The sequence below is a fragment of the Neofelis nebulosa genome, chromosome 1 (assembly GCF_028018385.1).
Source record: "Neofelis nebulosa isolate mNeoNeb1 chromosome 1, mNeoNeb1.pri, whole genome shotgun sequence".
Taxonomy (NCBI): Eukaryota; Metazoa; Chordata; class Mammalia; order Carnivora; family Felidae; genus Neofelis; species Neofelis nebulosa.
The window spans coordinates 118406507-118429257 of NC_080782.1; the positions used below are offsets into that span (position 1 = coordinate 118406507).

Below are 22751 nucleotides of genomic sequence, written 5' to 3' on the forward strand. Positions count from 1 at the left end.
AACTTTACAGATCAAGTATTAAGTACTAACACACACACACACACACACACACACACACACACACACACACCTATATATGCAGTATAGTACAGATGTATATTCTAAACAGACTTGTTCTGGTTTTAGACTTTGATTCACTCTGCTATATTCAAATTCCCTTGCTAATGAAATCTGTTATCACCAGATACTGTAGGGTTTTGGAACAAAATAGAAAACAGTAGAAATAATTTACCCACAGCCCAGTCACTTGCGCCAGAACATCAAGACTCCACGAGCTTTTAATTAGCAAGTTTCCAGGACTGTCATGAAAGGTCACATCTCCCTTTATGCAGAAGAACCTGTTAGGCCAAAGTATTTGCCCTAAAAAGTAAACAACAAAGCAAATCACTATTAGTGGAATTCACTATTAGTGAAATGACACACTCACTCATTGGAGAAATTTCACAGCCTTTCTAATCTGTACTAGCCCTACACTAGGGACATGGAAACAAACCAACTCCTGTCCTTAAGGAGCTGGTGGTCTAAGGAGGAAGACTAAGAAGCAAAATTGGCAACACAGATGATAAGACCTCCAGCAAGGATTAGCTCAGATCCTGGGGAGCCCAGCAGAGGGAGAGGGGCAAGAGACCCAGCCCTGTGGGCAGGGGGGCTCCTCGTCGTTGAGGTCAGGCCGGCTCCTATGTAAGAAGCATGTGACTACACTGGGAGCAGATAATGTGGGGAGGCATTTTGGGTGGCCAAAAAGCATGGGGTGAAAGAAGGACATTTTGACTCATGGTACCATTTTGTTCTAGAGGACATTTTGATGCTGCAATATTGAGAAGTAAGCAATCAAGGCACCAGGACCGCTGTGGCTTCTCTGCTGCAGGCTGCCTGGGTTTGAATCCTGGATCTGCCTCCTGCCGGCTGTGTATTTTGGGATAATTCCCTTCCAGTCTTTGTGCCAAAGCTTCCCCATCATAAACTGGAAATAACAATTATATCTCTACAAAGAGTTATTGTAACGGTGAAATGAATATAAGCCCATTTAAAGAGTTTAGAACAGGGCTCATAGTAAGTGCTCAATAAACGATACCTATTACCATTACTATAAATATAATTTTTATTCTTTTTTAATGTTTATTTATTTTTGAGAGAGAGACAGAGACAGAGCCCAAGCAGGCTCTGCACTAACAGTGCGGACGTGGGGCTCGAACTCACAAACTGTGAGATCATGACCTGAGCCGAAATCAAAAGTCGGGTGCTTAATCAACTGAGCCACCCAGGCACCCCTAAATTTTATTCTTTTTACTTGATCTCCGCTTGCTTTATTTATCTCTCCATGCCTGGATCCTTCTCTCTGTTTTATCTAGCTCTCTCTGTTGCATAAAATGCTCCCAACTTTCTCACAGGTAACCAAGAAATAAATATAAACTATTAGTCTAGTGTCCAGTTCATAATGCATATTTCTGGCAAAAATAACCAACACAAATTAAACCTAAGAACGGCTATGGTTGTGTGTGGCAAAATATGGTTGCTGACTAAAAACTGACCCAACAGTCAAATCTTCAAGTGCTAATTTGCAAAATTTGTCTAGGAAAAGTTGGGTCTGGTAGAAATAACAGTCACTGAAGGACCCTCATGAAAACAATACAAAAATTGATAAAATTTGATGTAGATAAAACTGCTGGCTGATTCAAATCTTCACTCTGAAATTTAAGTGAACACTCAATTATGTCTGAAAGACAGTATTGTTAATTTATTATTATTTATTATTAACTTAGTAAATGAAAAATCAATAGCAAAAATGGTAAAAAAAATATTTCATAATATAGAAAGTTGACCCACAAATTGGTTGATGTTTTGGGGGCTTTATTAGTATTGGAGTTTGTTGGAAGGTATGGGGGCTATTAGTGTTTGCTCCTGAAAAAGCTTTCTCAGTGAACATATAATAATGTCAGTGTAATTTTGATTCAATGTCAAAATGCCACTAGGGCCCAAGGGTTGGGATGGGCATATAGGTGAAGACGTGTGTGGGTGGGAGGGTGGGAGACGGTGTGCACACACACAGATGTGTAGAGGGAAAGTTAGGGGAAAAAAAAACAAAGGCAGCATGGCTTCAACAAAAAAACAGCAGAGCAGAATATCCCTCATGCCATTAGGAATCTCATGTTATCCTAACTGATGGGCCAGAGACAGAGCAGTGCACAGACTTCAAGATCAGACTTGCATTGAAAAAGGGTCCTATTGGGGCGCCTGGGTGGCTCAGTCGGTTGAGCGTCCGACTTCGGCTCAGGTCATGATCTCGCGGTCCGTGAGCTCGAGCCCCACGTTGGGCTCTGGGCTGATGGCTCAGAGCCTGGAGCCTGCTTCTGATTCTGTGTCTCCCTCTCTCTCTGACCCTCCCCCACTCATGCTCTGTCTCTCTCTGCCTCAGAAATAAATAAACATTAAAAAATTAAAAAAAAAAAAAAAGAAAAAGGGTCCTACTACTTACCAGCGCTCACCCTGCAGAAGTCACCACCTCCTCAGACCCCAGCTTCCTCATAGGAAAATGAAAATAGCAGTTGTACTCACCGCCTAAGGTTATTATAAGGCTCACCTGAGTTAAGGCCATCAGGGCAGGTGCCTGGCACGCAGTCAGGCCTCAGTGTAGACGTCAGCTACCATTGTTTTTATGTGACTTTTTCAGCGTGTATGTGCTCCCCGAAGTTACTCATCCAGCTGGCAGTCAGCTCTGAGTAGCTTCTTCTGAGAGGGGCCTTCAGATCCTGTTTCTAGGCCCCTCAGCCCAGTTTCCAGGCCCTCAGCACAATTGCCACGCTTATCATCTGATCCCAGCGATGTTGAGCCGTATGTTGAACACAGAGCAAAGAGAGAGAAATAAAAGAGGAGAAATAAAGGGCACTAGGGTCGTGGCTGTTAGACATATGGGGTACATCAAAGGATTGTCAGGCAGATGGTGAGCAGGGCAGCGGCTCAGGGCAGGAAAACACCTGGGTAACATGCACTAATTAGCTGACAGGTGGGTCAAGGACTGGAAGAGGCGGGAAACAGTATGTTGTTTATTCCCCAGAATCAGAGGCTGCCTGAGGCCAGATTCCCTAATACCCCTACTACTCCCGGCTGAGTTAGTAAGAATAGTTACAAAGAGCTGGTAGTAACATTAACTCTCTGTTCAGACTAATTGGTTCCAAGTAAGAAGCAGTTAAGAACATGTTCTGCTTCACCTTGAAGAAGCCCTGGCCGGGTGCAGAGAAGCTTTGCTGACAGGTTTGATAACTGGGCCTTTCAAGAAGGGCTGGGAGCCACTGTGGCCTCACTAGTACTCCGCTTCCTCCGGTCATATCTCCCCCGAAACTAAAATACAGCTTGGAAAGACAGCTTGGTGCCCTCACAGTCGCTGTGGCTTCCTCAAGCCACGACACGCTCTCTCTTTTATGAGGCTGCGGGGCTATAATTCTCATCCCCTGACATTTATGGGAGGCTTCATATTAGCAAAAGGCTTTACAGCCATTTTTATGAGGGATGCCTCCCCGGGAACTGTCGGGTACAATCACCCAGATTGAGGCGAAGGAAAGAGAGCAAAGCACACACGTGTACAGCCCTCGCCTGCTGGCCGGCAAGGAGCCAGGGTCGGAGCCTGCAAATGCCACTTCTCTTCAGCCGCGTGTCAGACCTGATTTTCTTGCCCTTGGCAGCTCTCTCTATCTATCACCATCTTCCATCTGTGGCCAGTCCCCAGGTCCTGAAGGTGCAGCTCCCACAGGCACCTCCCGGCCTCCGTTTCTGTCCATCTCCGCACGGTCGCTCTGGCCCAGTGTGACTCCCGCACGGCCCCATCTGGCTCAGCATCCCAGTCCCGTCCCCTTCCATTAACCACACACGCAAGACAAAGTATATTTACCTATTAGATGCTTACTTACTTGTTTAACGTATGCACCTTTGTGAACTTTCTTGTACTTCTGGAAACATTTGTATTGATACCCTGTAGCAAATATGTTGCATCATAAAGAATAATCTTTTAAAAACAAAAATAGCAAACTTCAATAGCTTCCTCTACAGAGTAAGATTTACTCTGAATAAAATCCAAGTTCCTTTGCAGACCGCAGGGTCCCTTCATGACCTGGTCTTTCCTCCACTCTGTCCCCTGCTCCGCCCTGGATTCAGGACCCGCCAAGCTCTTTCCTGCCTCCAGAGTTGACACCCCCTCCTTGATCTGCCTGGAAAGCCTTTGGTCCTGTTCTCAGCACTGCCAGCTTTGTCTCCCTTCCAATCTCAGCTCACACGTCACCTTCCCAGCCTATCCTATCTTAAAGTGTTCCTTCTCCCCTGTTTCCCTGGTAATTATTTTCAGAGTACTTTGAACAACCTTAAAATATTTCTTATGTGTTGCCACATACACAGTCTATCCGCTTTGCTAGAATGTACATCGCATGAGAACAGGGTGTATTCCTCACTACTGGATTTAATGCCTAGCCCGGTGTCTGCACAGAGGATAAGCTCAGTAAATACCTACTGAGAAATTAGATGAAGTAATGAAGCAATGTACTGAAAAGCCTCTCTCCTTCTCTGAACTCCCTGCTAGTCTTCATTATTGCCACTAGAGGGCAGCAGAGACCCCTGAGTTTTCTACTCTCTGATGTTTATGCTGGGAAACCTCCAGAAAACTTTGCCAAATAGCAGACGCGGGTTTATCAGGAATTTCAGGAAAATGTCCAGGTTTACAAAATCTTTCTTCTCCTTGTTCCTGAAGCCTTCTCTGCTCTGTACCATTTATAGAATTTTTTTTTTTTTTTTTTTAAATTTCAGGCTGACAACACTTCTCAGGAAATGAAAGCAGATGTTGTATTGCCTAAGCCAAAAAGAAACCCAGTGGCCTGGAGCCTGTCCCTTCCTGCCTGACAAGTTAGTGTGCAAAAAAAAAAGACACGCTGATCCTGACTGGCAGCTGTTTGGGACTTTAGGATTTACAGCTCTCCCTTATGGTGTGTGGGGAGGAGCAGGTAGCAGCTAGGCAGCTGCTGCTTGTGTTTTGAGCACTTGCAAGGGCTGTGTGTGTGTGTGTGTTTATGGTTCTGTTCTTCTGCTTGTATGTCTCCTCTTTTTGTTTAACAATCCCCCCACCCAGGGCAAGAAACTCACAGTCTTTGTGGGCTTTGTGGGCTCCTTCACTAAGAATGCCCACTGAACCCAGGTAATCAGCAGCAGAAATGGCATCCACACACCCTTAGAACGGTGTTTTCATTCACTGTCTGTCCAACAAATACTGACCGAGTCCTATTCTGTTCTCTGTGGGTACAGATACTCCATTTGATTGAAAGAACAGTCACTAGAATCAAAAGGGAGGCAGGGGTTCTCAATCTCAGCAATATTGACATTTGGGACTAGATAATTTTTTGTTGTGGGAGCATCCTAGGGTGTTTAACCACATCCCTAGCCTCTGCCCATTAGATGCAGGTAGCACCGACCCCCTAAATTGTGATAACCAAAAATGTTTCCTGACATTGCTAAATGTCCTCCTGGGGGGCCAATCTTCACCGAAACCTTGCAAACCACTATCCTGAAGATCATGACGGATAACTTTGGGGATATCTTTCCAGCCTGGGTCAATGACCCCTTTCTCCTAGCACTGTTCCTCCTCCCTGTCCCATGCTTTCAAGTGCTGTGACCTGAAGCTTAGAGACTTGGTATATTGGTCATCTGACCCAACTTAGGCCTCTCAGCTTCTCTCCTCTGGGAATTTGAAACTAGGACCTAGGTACTGACTACCGCCTGGGTTCTTTGTGGGGCCAAAACTTTAGGGCAAATTTAGAAGGTGTGGGTGAATGTTTGATAACATAGGGCCAGCAAGCAGAAACATTCTACTGCAGAGATAAGAATGAAATCGACTCCACAGAAACACAGAGGAAGAGTCAGAGACAAGTCACCTAGTTCTAGCATTTTCCCGACAGGCCAAACTCCCTACCTTGGGTAGTTTAAGAAATTCCTGTACATTTATAAGTAATTGCTCTTTCATGCTGGGACAGTTTCTTGTTTGTTTGTTCTGTTACTGGCAAATTAGTCCTAACTGCTATATTCTCCGTGACCTGGAACAGAAATCATAACCAGGAAACAAGGGACCTAGGCAGTTGAAGAGCAGTATTTAGCCCTCAAGGCAGCTCCACTCTCCTCAGCACAGGTGCTGTTTTCTCCTTTCTCTCCCAAATGGCTTCCTGACCCTCTCTAGAGAGTTTTCTCTTGTCTTAACCTTACCTTGTACACAGCCTGCTGTGCCATGGCCTTGACGTAGCTTCTGGTTGTCCATTCATCACCAGTTTGAGTGCTAACAGCAAACCCAGGCCAGGTTTCTTGGCTCAGATTCCTGACCAAGTGAGTCTGATTGGCTCATGTGGCAAACATGGCTGGCTGGCCCTCCAACAGCCATCACTCCCCATCAGTTTTGTTCAGGTGAACAACCCCAAGTGGCAAACTAAATTAATTTGTAAAGCAAAAGATATAAGAGGAATCTTTAGGAAGGGGAGGCTTATGGGAAAGAATTTTATCCTTGATGTAAGAAGGCAAAGCCAATGGAAGAGTTAGCCCATGTCCTTCCTGCTGTGTTTGGACATGTCATGTGAGGATGTGATACTTGAAGCCATGGCAGCCATTTTGCAACCATGAATTAAAGCCAAGAAAACTGCAGAGAAACTGACAGAGGGCTGTAACATCCTTGAGCCGACGAACCAACCAACCCTTGGAGCCATTTACCTTTAGACTTCTTGTTACATGAGATAATTAGATGTCCTTACAGTTTTAGCTACTTTGACTCAGGTATCCTGTTACTTGAAGCCAAAAGGATCCCAACAGATACAGGACAGCTCATCTTTTCAGGCCAGGTCACTCAGGTCCTAGGTCACTAGCTGGCTATCCTGCAGATTTATTGCCTTGCAGTCATGCCCCTACCTCCGGACCGTATGTTTGTCCCTCACCCTAGCCTTTTATGATGAAAATTTAAAAACCGACAGAAAAGTTGAGAAAATAATACAATGAACACTCAAATATGCTTCACCCATATTCATCAGTTGTTAACATTTAGCTCCGTACATTCACTGAACGTAATCCCCTCTATGAGGTTATTTTTTAACTGAATCATTTGAAAGGTGGTTAGAGACTATGAAGCTTCACCCCATAGTATTTCACCATATACCTCGTAAGACACAAGGACATTCTCCTACATAACCAGTAATGTCCTTTGGAGCTTTTTTTGGGTTTGCCTTTGTTTTTCTTTTCATTCTTATCCAGGATTTGTCAAGAATCACATGCTGGTTTAGATGAACATAAGGGAAGGGAAACAAAAATAATATAAAAACATGGAGGGGGACAAAACATAAGAGACTCATAAATATGGAGTACAGAGGGTTACTGAAGGAGGTGTGGGAGGGGGGATGGGCTAAATGGGTTAGGGGCACTAAGAAATCTATTCCTGAAATCATTGTTGCACTATATGCTAACTAATTTGGATGTAAATTTTAAAAAAATAAATTAAATTAAAAAAAAAAGAATCACATGCTATTTTATTTATTTATTTTTTTTACTTTTTTTTAACGTTTATTTATTTTTGAGACAGAGAGAGACAGAGCATGACCAGGGGAGGGGCAGAGAGAGAGGGAGACACAGAATCTGAAACAGGCTCCAGGCTCTGAGCGGTCAGCACAGAGCCCGACGCGGGGCTCGAACTTACGGACCGTGAGATCATGACCTGAGCCGAAGTCAGACGCTCAACCGACCGAGCCACTCAGGCGCCCCAGCACATGCTATTTTAAAGTCATCTCTCTCTCTCTCTCTTTCTTGGGGTGCCTGGGTGGCTCAGTGTGTTAAGTGTCCAGATCAGGTCATGATCTCACAGCTTGTGAGTTCGAGCCCCACATCAGACTCTGTGCTGACAACTCGGAGCCTGGAGCCTGCTTCCGATTCTGTGTCTCCCTCTCTCTCTGCTCCTCTCCTGCTCATACTCTGTCTCTCTCTATCAAAAATAAACATTAAAAAAAATAATAATAAAGTAATCTCTCTCTCAAAAGTCTCTCCTTTATTCTAAAAAAATTCTCCTGCCCTTCCCGTTTTTTGTTTTTTGTTTTTTCTTTTATTGGTCTTTCCTGCCATTGACTTTCAGGCCAGTTCTTTTATACAATGTCCACAATTTGGGTTGTCTGGTTGTTTCTTCCATAATTCTTCAGAATTATATCCAGTTAAGATTTTTAGCAAGACTCCACAGAGGTGAGGCTGGGACCATCTCAGCGCATCACAACACAAATGCCTTTCTGTCCTTTTATTGGTTACACTAAGCTGAATTCGTCGATTGAGGTGCCATCTGTCTGCTAGCACTCCTCACCGTAAAGGCATCTTTGCCCCTTAGTGATGAATGAGTAATCTGCGGGATGGTACTTTGAAAATATGAGAGTATCTGGTGTCCCCAACATTTTCAGCGACTCTTTTAACAATCATTAATAAGGCTTGCCTGAATCAACTATGATATTAGTGATTGCAAAAATCACAATTCAAAAAGCTTTATCATTTTTCCATGTTTTTTAGCTGTCATTCCACTGTTCAAGAAGAGCTTTCTCTTCCGTCACACACACTTCTGCAATTCTCTTGAATATCATGATGAACTCAGAATATTCATTACTGCTGATTTTCTTTTTAATTTTCATTTTGTCCCAAATTTGTCCCCTCCCAAATGGGAGCCCCTTCAAATTGGTTTCTGGGTCCTTCTGACACGTCCCTATCTGTTTTTGAGCACTTCCTTGCTCTTCCATCAGTGAAAGTCCCAAGCTCATCTTCTTCTTTCCTTGACCCAGACCTGGAATCAGACCTGGGTCCTTTCAGTGAGAAAAGTTTGCTAGAAACCAAGAACTGAGTGATAAGAGTGCTCATTGTAAGTGGGATGTCACTGCTTCTAGGCCCTTTCAGTAGACAGAGCCAGGAAGTGTATTTTATTTTAGATCATTAATTTATCTCAATCCCCCCATTCTAATAGAACATCACAGGGTTCTTCCTCCTTTCCCCACATCCCTATTTTATCTCCTTTCTCTCACATTGAAAACTCTAATTTTCACCAACATTAGTATAGCTATTCATTTACTGCTCATTATAATACACCCAATAGTATCAGAATTATTATGTCGATACCACTACCAACAAACTTACTAATGAAGTACAAGATTGTTTGAAGCTTTTATTTTATCCTTAGAGTCTAGCCCCCTAAAAGTAACGGTGTGTCTAAAGACCTTTAACCTTGACATAAGTTCATTTGTTTATCTTCAAATTAGGATTTTCCTGTCCATGTTGATTTCTTTTAATTTCTTTCTTTGTGGTAGTGGGTTTTTTATTATCTTTATTTTTGAAGATTTTATTATTTTTATTTTTAAAAATTTTATTGAGACATAACTGATATATAGCATTGTGTAAGTTTCAGGTGAATCACATAGTGATTTGATATATGTATGTATTGCAACATAAGTACAACAGTAAGTTTAGTTAGCATCCATCATTAAAATATGGAATACCTCATGAATCTGCGGATCATGTTTGTTTAAGGGCCCTGCTAATCTTCTCTGTATCGTTCCAGTTTTAGTATATGTGCTGCTAAAGGTAGCGGTCAAATAACTTTATGAATATGTAAAATGTTCTGTAGTTCAAAAGTTAAAATCATACGAAAAGGTAACCCAGAGAAGTTTTCTTCAATCCCCATATGCATGAATTTTATTAGTTTCTGGCTTATCCTCTCTTATTTGCAAAAAAATAAACAAATATATACGTGTATGTGTATACATATGTATGTCCTTATTTTGCCTTTCTTTTAATTCAAATGGTAGTATATGGTATACACTCCTTTGCACTGTATTCTTTTCACTCATATTGCTCTCTGTTATGTATACACACGTCTTTCATAACACTAATTTTTAACTATATGGTCTATTTTATTTGCCCTATCAAATATATTTGTACTCACTTCATTTTAAGGGTTAGTTTTATATTAAAGCTAAAATAACCTTAGTCCCCCCCTCTTATTTGTTATTTTCTATTGGTTTCCTAACAATAGTTAAATTAGTTAATAATTTCTTTTCTCTTATCCCAATGCACCAGTTTCCCATGTGAATACATATCCTTTTACCCTCACCAGTAACTATAAAATAATCAATAAGTGTATTCTGTTTTATATCTCCGTTACCCTTCTGGCCCTTTAATTATTGTATAATATCTGCTGGGTATGTACTCTTCTCATAACCATCATAGTTTTATGGGTGATTACATAGTTATGCTCATCATTAGTCCTCTTGTCAATGCCCTTCCCTTTTGGTGGTCTAAAACACCTTTCCTTAGGAAATTCCTCAGGAAGGGCACATGGAAGCAACAGTCTCTGGTTCTATCTTGTTCATAACTTTTGACATATTGGCTAGATGTAAAACCTTTGCCTTAGGATTTCTTTCTTTCAATCTTTTCAGTATGCTACTTTATGTATTCTGGGATAAAGCCAAAGATAGTCACTTAAGTCATTTGGTATTTCGACTGAATGCCCAAATCATTTTTTTTTTTTTGTAAACTTCAGACATCTCTTAGAATATATCTTGACAATCTTCATTCAGGATTGATTTTCTAGGTACTAGTGTCAAATCTTTTTATTTCAGGAAAGTTTTCTTAAATGTTACCTTTTTAAATTTCCATTGCTTTTTATTTTCTTCTTCGTGCATCTTCTAATAGATTATTCAACCTATGTATGTGTGTGTTGATTTTTTTTTTTTTACTTTCTTACATTTATTTATTTTTGAGAGACAGAGTGAGACAGAGCGCGAGTGGAGGAGGGGCAGAGACAGAGGAGACACAGAATCTGAAGCAGGCTCCAGGCTCTGAGCAAGTGTTCAGCATAGAACCCGATGTGGGGCTTGAACCCACGAACCATGAGATCATGACCTGAGCCAAAGTTGGACACTTAACTGAGTGAGCCACCCAGGTGCTCTAAGAAATCTTTTTAAATTGCCTTGTGCTCTCTGAGATGTGATTCCTCTGCTCTTTTATTTAGGCTTTCTTTTTCCTTTCCTCTACTCTTTTTCCTTTCTTTTGAATTGAATACTACTCTCAGAACTCCACCCTTTTTGCCTGAAAAGGAGCTTGTAATTTTGAAAGCTCTCACGCCCCAGACTATACCAGCTCCTTTAGACTCTATCTCGAACCCCACAGAGCCACAGCTTTGTTGGAGTGTGCAAGAGTCCTTCTGGTTCCAGTTGGTCTCAAATTGCTTTACTCTGCATTTCACTGAGTCGTGTTGTCAATTCTAGAATTGTGTTCTCACGTCGGTCAGATACCTCCCTGCTCCCTCCTGCCCTGACATGGATATGCAGAGCAGTGCACATTTAGTAGTTGGTGGTGTTCCTCCACTTGCTCGTGTTTGGGGGTTCGTGAAGATCCCATGTTCATCTAGATTTTTGCAGGTGTTGACCTTGGGCCTTGGATTTTCCCGTTAGAGTTTATCTGTCTTTTTTTATGGGGGCAGGAGGATTTCAGAAGATTTAAAAACCTCGCTGCCCCTGTTACCATCTTCCCACCACACCCATTGATTTATTCGTTCATTCATTTATTCAACAAATAATTTTGAGCCCTGAATTGTAATCTTATGCCTTTTCATATTCTCTTGGTACCATTAACTTTCAGGCCCCTGCTGCTTGTTCTGGCCTGACTGCCATTGTAATTACCCGTCCATTTAGGCGCATACGTATCTGCCACCTAGGGCTAATCATCCATTACTGGGAGAAGCCAAGGGCCCTCCCCCCATTACCTCTGTGCAACCATACTGAAGAGCTACATGCCCTGTGTCTCTTGCTTCTCTTGCCACATCTGGACTTATAAAATACAACATAGCGCATTTAATCTGGCTTCCCAAATGGCTGCTAAAAGGAATGCATGAAGATACTTGAGGCATAAGAGAGTTAACTTCCTTGGAGCAACCATACCAGTGGGAAACAGAAAAAAGGTTGGAGCTGGCCAGATAGATTCCCTCTACCTTCTTCCTACCTGAGACTATTACAAGGCACCTCTTCTTTGTTCTGCCTATCCTGAGACATCCATGAAGTTCACTAAGGCACCATCCGCCAGCCAAGGAGTGCTGCATAGCTCTGCACCTCCTCTAGGTGGAGGTGCCTGTTCTCCTTCACCCAAGAGTCAGGTACAGGCTAATAGCTGCCCCCTGAAGCGCAGACATGTGTGAACAATGATGGGCACCTAGAAAAAGGAACGGGAACCTCAGAAATCATCAAATCATCACCTACCACCCAGTTCCTTCCATTACATCTTTGCCAGATGGTCTACACTCTGCTGGACTAACCTCTGTGAGGAGGTGTTCACAATCTCATTTTCAGCCTTAATTGTTTGAACTTCTCTTTTCCTTTCTGTTTATTAATTTTAAGTTATACTTATTGATCTATAATTTATATAATTAACAATATAAATTGTGTTACCTTAAAATATAACTATAATTATATATAAAGTATATATAATTATACAAACTACAAGTAGAAATACAAACTATAAATTATAGTTTACATTATAATAACATCAAATTGTAGTATATAATTCAGTACATTATAGATAACATAATTATAAATTATCATATATAATTTAAAATTATTAATATATGCTATAGAGTTATATACTATGTAGCATATAATATGTAATTATAATTATACTTAATTGTATTTATTAGTTATAATTACATATTATATACTATATTATATATAATTATAATATAAACTCTAATTTATAACTTAATCTATAATTTCAATTTTATGATTTAATCTATGATTAACCTTTTTGGGTGTAAAGTGAGTTTTGATGAATGCATGTACCCCTGTGTGACCACCAACGCAATCAAGTAAGAATATTTGCATCACTCTAAAAAGATCCTTTGTGGTACTATATAATCATTTCCCTCCTCTCACCTCCAGCAACCACTGATCTGATTTCTGTCCCTATATTTTTCCCTTTTAGTGCATGTCATATAAATACAGTCGTGTGTACCCTCTTATGTCAGACTTCTTTCACTTGATCCAGCCATGTCGTTTCACCTATCGATAGTTTGTTGCTTTTTATTACAGAGTTGTATCCCCTTGTAAGGATGGAGCACAGCTGTTCATCTGCTCACCTGTAGATGGACATATGGATTGTTTCCAGCCTTTAGTGATTATGAATAAAGCTGTTATAAACATTTGTATACAGACTTTTTTGCGGACATATGCTTTCCTTTTTATTGGGTGGATAAGAATGCAGTTGCTAGGTCACATGCTAAGCATATGTTTAACTTAATAAACAACTCCCAAACTGTTTTCAAAAGTGGCTGTATTGTTTGATATTCCTAACCGCTATGTATAAGATTATCTTTCAATAATTTTTACAATTTGACAAGTACTACACGAACCCATGCTCATTATTTAAATAAGTCAATCAACACAGACAGGCAAAATTCCCATTTGTCTTCTTAGCAACCCCTCTCTGCTCCCTAAATGCAGCCACTGTGACTGATTTGGTGTGTGCAAAAAGTATTTCTTATTTTGAGAAAAATTAAAAACTCTCTAAGCACCACATCCAAATTCTAATCCCTCCTAGAAGGCATGGCAGTGTGGCAAGACTGCTGTCACTGGTGTCAGCCACACCTGGAATTTAGTCCTGGGTCTGCCACTCTCTAGCTCCAAACAAAGTGTGGAAATAGCAGCATGCATATAATTAAGATGGAGATATAAATATCTCCTTATAATTCATATATGAAAATAAAATATTTAAATATACATTATATATATTTGAGTTTCCATTTGCCATTCCTAATTAATATAGATTTCTAATTTCTCTGCCATTACTGGACAGTAAAGGTTAACACATTAATAATAGCAGACTGCCTTGGACCCTACACAAGGCACATTAGTGTAAAATATTCATCTGGAACTTAGTTGTCCAGAAAAGTCTGCAGGAAAGCCTTAGGAAGACGAATAACAGGAGCAGCGACTATATATAGCCCATTTCTAATATTTATAAATTCGCTGTGACTGACCAAATGCAATCATGAGCTTAAAAGTAGTGAAAACTTAGAATGGTGAGTGCCAGGGGCTTGGAGGGAGGGGGAAACGGGGGAGTTGCTGTTCAACAGGTATAAAGTCTCAGTCACGCAAGATGAGAAAGTTCTAGATCTGCTGTATGACATCGTGTTTATAGTTAACAACACTATACACTCAAAAAGCTAAGAGGGTAGATCTCAAAGTATGTTTTCTTAACACAATAATCAAAAAGGGAGGAATGTTAGTGGAAAATTTGGTAAAATCCTAGTGAAATCTGTAATGTAGTCACTAATATTGTATTAATGTTAATTTCTTAGTTTTGACAAATAGATCAGTTATGTAAGATGTTAACCCTCAGGGAAGCTGGCTGAAAGGTATACACTAATTCTCTGTACTATCTTTTCCATACTTCTGTAACTCTAAAATTATTCCAAAGTAAAAAGTGTATTTTTTTTAAGTAATGAAAACCAAGTCACCCACACAAGGGTATTCGCTGTATGATTTTTATAATGACAAAAATTTGGGGGGGGTGATGGGAGAAATCATTTAAGAAGGACTTGACTAAAAAAAATTAGTATGTATCGTATAGTTATTAATAAGATAAAGTTAATGGTGAATATTATGTAACAACATGGAAAGCAGTGCATAATATATTAAGTAGGAAAAGAAGCTTACCAAAGCTCATTTGTGTATGTATGTATGTGTATATACACACACACATATATATATATATAAATTTTATGTAAAAGATATGTATGTGTGTGTAGGTTAGTATAAAAGATGCCTAGAAAATTAAACCCCAAACTGTTTACATGGTAATTTATTCAGGTACTGGTTGAGGGAAAAGCTATGTCCATTTTTTATATATGGGTTGTACATATAAGTTGTGTTGAATATTTTATTGAACTCAGGACAGCCCTTGGTCAAGAGAGGCTCCCACCTCAGAACTCAAGAGTCTGAAAATCACAAGCGCACAATGCAAAGGTAAATTTATTAAGGGATCCGGTACCCTCTGCTGACACGGAGCAGCCACAGTCCTAGAGTCCACACTGGTGACTTACACCATTCAGGCCACAGGAAACGTTTCTCTGCATCTCTTGCCCTCTGTTCTAAACACAGTAGGTGACTTTATCCAAACGTCATGAGGAATCGTGGGTTGTTCTGCAAACATCATGGAAGGACATCGCTTAGGACTGTCAGGAAAATCTGAGCTGTGGAAGCACTCCGGTAAGAGAAAAGACAAATTAATTAACTTGTCAAATCCTTCCTCTCACATATCATTGATGTTATAGATTCTTGCATAATAAAGTGCCAATTCCCCACGAGTGTTTAGCATCTATTTTCTTGCTTTCTTGAAGTTCCAGTTTGCAGACCTATAAGTACTCACAAATCACTGCAGAATTTGCAATAGTCACATACAGCAGCCAAAGAACAGTATGCAATAATAAACCAAACATCCCTAATTCTTTTTTTTATACATAGTCTAGACACAGCATGCTTAAGCATGAAGCATAATCCCAATTTTTTGCATTAACAGCTGATGGTCACAGAACACAGGAATTGCCAATCATTTTATATTTATAAAAATATCTTCTAAGATATAATTAAATTTTAAAACAAGTAACTAAGCTCTATTTGAATAGTTTTTGTTTAAATTTTACTGTTCATTAAATATTATTTCATTTTTGCTCCTTAATAACTTTTTGAGACATTATAGGAAAAATAATTTTAGCTTTTCAATATTTTAACATTTGCTTTAATTACATTTTGATGAAATACAGGCAAAGTTGGAATCTTTTGAATATGATTGCATTTAATCTTTTAATCCTATAGATCATGGAGAGTGAGAACATGCTGGCATTGGGAGAGAACCACACATAATGAACGTGGAGCTCAGAAAAGGAAGGGCTGAAAAGAAAACAGAAAAAAAGCGGTTGGCTTCAATTGTTTTAAATTGCAGGCAATGAAAGTGAGCAGACTTGGGCTAAGCATGACCTACATGCAATTTACAAACATTACAAGTTATTTACTTTATGAAGACTTAGTGGCTGAGCAAAAGAAAAAAATGGGCAAGGAAAGTATTCCTAGCAAATCTACAACCTGAACAGATCAGATCAAACACTTGTGGCTTTATGTACTTGAGTAATGCAGTGTTTTTTTCCTGATCAAAGTTGATAATGAAAAAGATAATATAAAATTCACAACTTAGAAAAAAATAAATGTGATTCTGGCCTGCCCATCAGACAATAAAGAAATTACCAAAAAAAAAAAAAAAAAAGAAAAGAAAAAGGCAAATTGGATCAGAAAACTAAAAACTTTGAATTTGTACTGTTTATTTGAAAGTCACCCTAGAAAATGTCTGTCATGACCTTTTAAAATCATGAGAATGCATCCAGAACAACATAAGTTACTTCAAATTATTGGTTATGAATTCTCCATTGGATAAAGATGGGAGAAAATGTTTTATTTCATATTATAATAAAATGTTTTTTTCAAATGGAGAAACTATAGAAATTTTGTTGTATTTTAAGTTGAAAGACAAAATATTATGTTACAATTACCACACATTTCCCAGCCAATCTTCACAAGTCTAGCTAAGGAAAATGTTTGTGAGTGGAAATACTTAGTTTCTCAATTAAAAGAACACACAGTGTTACTTGCAACCAAAAATAAACAAAACCAAACAAAAAACCTGTTATGCAAACACAAGAACTGTTAAAAAAAAAAAAGTCTAACGTAACAGTAAGTGAACAATAGTAATCTACAAAGAAACTACTAAACACAGATATAAAATACTGCTGTGATATTATTAAGAGAATAGTAATAGATGTTCCATATTTAGCCAACCTTGTGTGACAACAGCGACAAAATAGTCACAGACTATTTTGAACACTAGAACACTAGAAATGTTCTAGTTTAGTAGAAAAAAATGACTTTAAAATTTGACGCCAGAATAGCCAAGTCTGTAAGATAGATAAAAGCTAACCTTTTAAAATCACATAAAAGGAAGAGAATGCAAAATAGTATTAACTGATGAAAGAAATTATGCATAAAATTCTAAAAATTAATAACTTATCTTTAACTAGATTATATTAGGACAGATCATACTCAACAACATTCATTATACCTACTGTCAAAGTATCAGAAGATTAAAATAGAAGAAATCAAAATTAATGAGTATTTTATTGGTGATGCCATTGTAAAAAAATAGAATTGCAAAAATAACTTTGAGTTTTAGTCACTGGTTTAAAAGAATAACGAGGGCTAGCTACTGAGAATAGCAGTTGGTAAAGAACAAGCATTTTTGTGAGCCACGGACAAAGCACCAGTTGAATTTCTTATTAAGACATGTTCTTGAGGCACCTGGGTAGCTCCGTTGGTTAAGTGTCTGACTTCAGGTGAGGTCATCATCTCAGAGTTCCGGAAGTTTGAGCCCCGCGTTGGGCTCTCTACTGTCAGAGCAGAGCCTACTCCAGATCTTCTGTCCCCCTCTCTTTCTGCCCCTCCCCACACTCTCTCTCTCTGTCTCTCTCTCTCAAAAATCAATAAACTTTGAAAAAATATAAAAAAAAGAAACATGTTCTCATCTGTGCCAATAAGGGAGTGCATCTTTGAACAATTCAATAACTGCAAAGATAGTCTCTGGATCTGCCCAAATAGGAGGCATCATGAGGAAAACCATGTCATCTCTGCCATGACAACTACTTTTGGACACACAAAGACAATCCTGATTAAACACCATTAACGCAAGATTTAACTTACACATGCTAACAAGATGGGCTAGAATTGTGCAAGAAAGAAAAGATGCTTCTTATGTTAAAAAAAAAAATTGTGATCTTCAACAGGAAATTATCTTTGATTTTGTAGTATCCACAGTTACCTGGTGTGAACTGTTCCTAGTATTAATAATGTTAGGCAAAGCTTGCAGGAACTCCAAAAGCTTGCACTGACAAGACTTGGGCTATTTTGCCCTTCTAAGATTCATTTGTGTTTCATTTAGAGAAAATGGTTTAACTAAATTGAAATAAAGTGTATGTGACACTTGTGATAAATGTGGCATTCCTAAAAATATTAGAAAATCAGAAATGTAAACAAAAACATTCGCAGCACTATAAAAGAGAATATTCAGAGACAAATAATCTCCAAACTAATTGCTACTGAGATTATTTTGGGGTTATTAGAAATCAACGTGTAATGTCAATTCGAGAGAGATTTGAATAAGTCACCTAACATATTGCCATTTTTTTGGTGCTCTTTATATTCCAGCTTTCAAATTTTTGAGAAAAAGAACTAAAGAAATAATTTATAGGGGTGCTGGGGTGGTTCAGTCAGTTAAGTGTTGGACTTTTGATTTCAACTCAGGTCATTATCTCATGGTTCATGGGATCAAGCCCCATGCTGGGCTCCATGCTAACAGCGTGGAGCCTGCTTGGGATTCTGTCTTTTCCCCCGCCCTGTCTGCCCTCTCCTGTGCTCTCTCTTTCTCTCAAAAATAAATATATAAACATTTAAAAAAGAAGTATTTTATAGTTCTAGATATTGCTCTTAGAGAAGTTGAAAATTACAGCAAAAGTGATAGTGATTTATATGATGAAATGAGAATATTTTATAACATTTTCAATGGTAATAACTTGTCATGAGAACCCACCACACTATCTGAACTTTAGTAAAATCCACTGCTGATATCTGAACATAAATGTTACTACATAACTTTATTGACAACTATTGGCTTACCAACTTTTCTCAATATTAAATTAATTTAAAAACGAGGGGGCGGCTGTGTGGCTTAGTTGGTTAAGCATCTGACTCTTGATTTGGGCTCAGGTGATGGGCTCTCACACTTTATGAGATCAAGCCCCGTGTCAGGCTCTGCACTGAGTGTCTGGAGCCTGCTTGGGATTCTCTCTCTCTCTCTGCTCTTCTTGTGCTTTCTCTCTCAAATAAATAAACTTTTTAAAAAATGCAGATTAAAAAAAAATAGATTCTTTAAAAATTAAAAAACTTGTAAAAAGGACAAAAGAGAACCACACCCAATTAATTTTGTTATGAAGGTAGAAGGACAGGAGTGTGTGGGTGGCTCAGTTGGTTACGTGGCCAACTTGATTTCTGCTCAGGTCATGATCTCGAAGTTTGTGAGTTCAAGCCCCACATGGGGCTCTGTGCTGACAGTGTGGAGCCTGCTTTCGATTCTCTCTCCCTCTCTCTCTCTCTCTGCCCCTCTCAAGTGCTCTCTCTCTCAGAATAAGTGAATAAAACTAAAAAGAATGTTAGAAGGACAGAACATATTCTATTGTACTTAGCAGTTTGTTAGCATGTTCATATTTTTTAAAGTTTTAGACATCTGGTTCCCCATTTATATTTTTGCACCTGGTCCACAAATTCAGGGGTGGCTCTGATTGAGCATGTATTAATTTTATAATTAATACCACTAATAACTACTATTTACTAAGTGCTTATTATGAGCTAGGCACTGAGCTTGTTACTGTTTGTACAAGAGCTCACAACACCTCCGTGAGGTAAATATCCGAATTTCACTTCACAGCTAGGGAAACTGAGGCTTGGAGAGGCAAAGACGCTTGCCCAAACACTGTCAAAGCCGAATTAAGTTTACATTCACGGTGCCCATCCTGATGGAGACTAGTGCTAAGGGCTGACGGAACACCAGGGAATGAGCTTTCTAAGTGCGGGGCCTACCTCTGGGAAAGATCTCTCTCTCCCCCAGATCATGCTGCCTAAAATGCCACTATTATGCACTGACTGCTTTTCATTTTCAAGACTTTCCAGTCTGCACCTAGGTGGCTCGGTCAGTTAAGCGTTGGTTCTTGCTTTCCTCTCAGGTCATGATCTCAGGGTTTGTGGGAACGAGCCCTGAGTGGGGCTCCATGCTAAAAAGCACAGGGCCTGCTTGGGATTCTCTCTGTCCCTCTCTCTGCCCTCCCACTCGTGTTCACATGCACACTCTAAATAAATAAATAAGTACGTATGTATGTAAGTAAGTAAATGGAGTCGAATCTTGATTTCGGCTCAGGCCATGACCTCACAGCTTGCAAGATGGAGCCCTGCATTGGGCTTTGTGCTTGGGACTCTCTCTCTCCCCCTCCCTCCTTCACTCACTCTCTCTCTCAAAAATAAATAAACTTAAAAAACAAAACAAAGACTCTCTAGTCTCCGAAAGAAACCAGTGAAACTGGAAATACCCCCCTTCCCAGGGAGCCTTAAGATGATAATATATGAAGCCAGTAGTATTTCTCATATTTTTTCCACCAAAGTAACCTACCAGACCAAGAGTACATTCCTAACCCCCAGGCATCTGAGGGCTCCACCCAAAAGATTCTTATCAATTTCTTTAAAGTCTGGTGCTGTCTCTTTAAAATCATACATATATTTTCCCCTATACTGTGGTGTGTGTGTGTGTGTGTGTGTGTGCAGTTTTTCATCTTCCTGTCTTCATGTATTTCCCGGCTTCAAGTAAAAACAATGCTTCAGAAGAGATTCTATGTTCACCTTAGAGTTCAAGGACTCTGGCATTCTGCCTGCTCCTCTGGTTTGAAAAGCAGAGCCTTAAACTGCTATCTGCGGCTACGTTGGTGGGGTTTACTTGACCCTTAGGGGAGCTCAGGGCCCTGCAGGAAAGGGAGAAGCTAGATTAACTTCTTCCCAATTTAGTCCAGGACCTGTCCCATTTGTCTTTTATTTTAGTCAGCTTCATAGTCTACCTCTGACTGTTTTGAAGGGAAGTGAACACTCTGTCATTACAAATGTGTAAGCAGACTGGGCACCTGTTTGCTTGCAAAGCTCTGGGAGTTGGCAGGGGTGGGGCAGGCAATGAAGGAAGGAAACTTTCGAATTTGATATCCTAGGATCCTGAAATTATCTAAGTCCTCTGCAGCTGCAAGTTCAAGGAAAAGGTACTTGATTCAGTAAATATTTATTCAGCTCTTCTTAAAGTGCCAGATACTATACTAGGCAGTGATGAACAGAACAGTCTTCTTGAAACTCAGTTTCCTAGGAGAGGTATAAGCAAGCAGGTAACTGTAGTACAGCCTACAGCCTCATACAGGAGAAGAATGGAAACTCTGGAAGCTCAAAGGAGGGTCATCAAGCCTGGGACAGTATACATGGATCCTGGTAGGCTTCTAGGAAAAGGTGACATCTCAACTGAGGTTTGAAGAATGAGTAGGAGTTAGCCCAGGTCCTTCTGAAAGTGAAAACTCCTTCTGGAGTTGGCACTAATTTCAGCTAGCCTCAGGTTGCTTCTCTGCCCTGCTACATTTTGTTTACCCATTCTACTTGTCAACCGGGATATTTAGGAACAGAGAAGCTAACTTTTTTTTTAAGTTTACTCATTTTGAGACAGGTGCACGTGTGTGTGTGCGCGCGCGTGCACGCGCGCACGCGTGCGCGCACACACACACACACACACACCCGTGAGGAGGGGAGGAGCAGAGAATCCCAAGCAGGCTCCACCCTGTCATCATGGAGCCTAATGCAGGGCTTGAACCCATGAACCACAAGATCATGACTTGAGCCAAAATCAAGAGTCCATCCATCGCCTAACCAACTGGCCACCCAGGCGCCCCAGAAGTGCTAATGTTTTAATTATCATCTGGAACCATGGGGGTGAAGAGAGAAAAAGGAGTCCATCCCATTACACAAAACTACATCAGAAAGGCAGGCCAGACTCCAGGTTTTTGGCATCAAAGTTACGGGGCAGATCCTAAACTCGTTTTAGATATTCACAGCTGTTTAACAAAGGGGAAGGGGGGTGTGATTTGTGCTGTCTTTGCCTCATGGGCTGTGAACACAAAGGAAAGAAAATATTGTTCAGTGAAGAAGCAAGCTTCTCCCTCTAGTAGTATGTTTTTTGGTCATCACACAGTAGACAGCCAAGCCAATAATCCAGTCTGCAAAATTGCCAGCTAAAAAAACCAAATCCTTTGAAGTGGCTAATGAATACGCTCTTTTTAACTTACTCCGATCTCATTGCTGAGAGCTGTACAGTTGCTCCTGGGCAGAAGTTTCACTAATGTAGGGATGTTGACTGGCCACTGCATCAAATATTTATCAAGTCACAGATGGGAATCTACAAAGAGTTTGCAGAGAGGTTTAGCGTCTCCCTTTGGTTCTCAGGGAAGCACGTCAGCACCGCAAAAAGCAAGCCCACAATCACACACCTTTAAGCTGATGCTGATGGCAGCTGACCCATTTTAAACAGGTTAAATGGGGCTCCACTTAAAGAAATCACTGTTTCTTCTTAAAGTAAAAGTAGTACATCTTCACTGTAGTCGTTTTCACAAAATACCTTTACATTAGAAGAAGAAAGCTCACCCTTAATTTCGCCATCCAGACATATTGTGCCCATCTTTTAAACAAAACTTAAATCCTACTGTATCCGATGTTCTAAGCAAGTTTCACGGTTTTGCTTTTCTCACTTAACAATAGATTCTTAACGTCTTTGCCCAACATTGAGTGCTTCTCTACAGCATATTTTTATATATTTATACAAGATTCTAGTTCATGAATGTGCCATTATTTACCCAACCAATTTGTTGGGGTTGGACATTTAACTTGTTTCTGGCTTTCCACTACTGTAAGTGATGATTTTGCCAAGCATCCTTATAATTAATTATTTGTGCCGAGTGATGGTGTTTTCTCAGGCAAATGAGTGGAAAAGGAATTGCTGGGTCAAAGAGC

The 22751-nt window shown here is 39.9% G+C and overlaps 1 long non-coding RNA gene and 1 other non-coding gene across 2 annotated transcripts; both read right to left on the minus strand.

Annotated features, from left to right (window-relative positions):
• Nucleotides 1-9509: 9509 nt before the first annotated feature.
• LOC131489529 (U6 spliceosomal RNA) lies at nt 9510-9613 on the minus strand. The gene has a single exon (XR_009250635.1). It is a non-coding gene; the product is annotated as a U6 spliceosomal RNA (small nuclear RNA).
• Nucleotides 9614-15029: 5416 nt separating this feature from the next.
• On the minus strand, nt 15030-22141 carry LOC131513160 (uncharacterized). Its single transcript, XR_009262459.1, has 2 exons — nt 22031-22141; nt 15030-15279 (listed from the first exon to the last, which is right to left on the minus strand). It is a non-coding gene; the product is annotated as an uncharacterized LOC131513160 (long non-coding RNA).
• Nucleotides 22142-22751: the final 610 nt, after the last annotated feature.